A 1,311-nucleotide genomic window follows, 5' to 3' on the forward strand; every position below is an offset into this window, starting at 1 on the left:
GGTGAGAGGATTCACCAGAGACAGAGCAGGAGCAGAACAGGCAGATTGATGAAGTACACTATGGAGCAGCAGCCGATGCAAGAGAGGTCTGCTGCACCATGTGGGTCAGCCCCCTGGCAGGGGATGGAACTTGTGTTGAAGTGGCTGCAGCTAGCTTCTTAGTGCTGTGCTTTAACCGTTGCACCACCAGGGGTTTTGTTTTCTGACAAATCACCATCACACTATGGCTGTTATTTGTAGTTTTTTAGTTCTTCAGAACATCATGAAAAATGGAATTCCACTAATTAGTGGTTTTGGTGAATGCTTCCATAAACTTCCTAAACCTTTATGTATTCATCAGTAAAGTTGGGTTTATAATAGTACAGAGGTCTAGTTCTCAGGGATAAGTTGAAATGATACTTGTAAAGTACTTTCTAGTTTCAAAGTAACCTGCCATACTCCTGTATCCTAAACCATTTAATGATGAATGTGGTGAGTTAGGGATAAGTCCTTTTCCTTATGTAATAGGCTTTCTAGCTCTAAAACTTAGTGATTTGACTTAATTGGCAATCCCATGATTTGATTAATACTTTTCTTTCAGAGTGCTTTCATCTGCCTAGTTCATAGGATGGTGTCCTGGTGAAAAGATCTATATGGCACTTAGAATGAATTTAGGATAGTTGAATTACTGAGAATTAAATAGTTGAAGATTATTACTTCCACCTATTGAGCATTCAAAATATGGAAGACTTATCATATCACTTACGGATCTAGAGTAAACTAAGTTTTGAATGTGAATAAGCTTTAGCCCCTACTTTAGAGCACATATAGTTCCTAGAATATCATACATTCATTCAACTGATTCATTTGGACAACAGGGACGTGCTTGTTGAACACTCCCTCTAAGTTGATGGTATATACCGCTTTTCTTACATTGACTCACTTAATTCTAACAATAAACTTTGAAACAGACATTATTATTCCTATGTTTTGGATAGGAAACTGCCACTCTGAAAGGATGAGAAGCTTGTTTTGGCTTTCATGCTTAGCAAGTGGTTGAACTGGGATTCTAGGTCTGTCTAATTTCAAGAATCTTTTGAAACACTCTACTGTGGTCTAGTACAGGAAATTTTTCTCATATTATTAAATATAAATATGCATAAGTATTATGCATATTTCTGACTTAAAACACTCTCTAGAAATTAATCTCACTTGCCATCCGTATTGCAAAATCTAAAGAAAATTCAAACTTTAAATTGAAGTTGAACATTTATACTTAACAGGGAACACATTTATAAGGTGGTTGCAAGAATCAAGCTCCTGGCCCTCCCC

The 1,311-nt window shown here is 36.8% G+C and overlaps 1 protein-coding gene across 1 annotated transcript in view; it reads right to left on the reverse strand.

Annotated features, from left to right (window-relative positions):
• The window catches only part of AQP4 (aquaporin 4), a 7,128-nt gene that overhangs the window by 1,050 nt on the left and 4,767 nt on the right, over nt 1-1,311 (reverse strand). The gene's annotated exons all lie outside the window — the stretch shown is intronic.

This window comes from Condylura cristata, unplaced genomic scaffold (assembly GCF_000260355.1).
Source record: "Condylura cristata isolate star-nosed mole 26May11 unplaced genomic scaffold, ConCri1.0 scaffold00016, whole genome shotgun sequence".
NCBI classification, from domain to species: domain Eukaryota; kingdom Metazoa; phylum Chordata; class Mammalia; order Eulipotyphla; family Talpidae; genus Condylura; species Condylura cristata.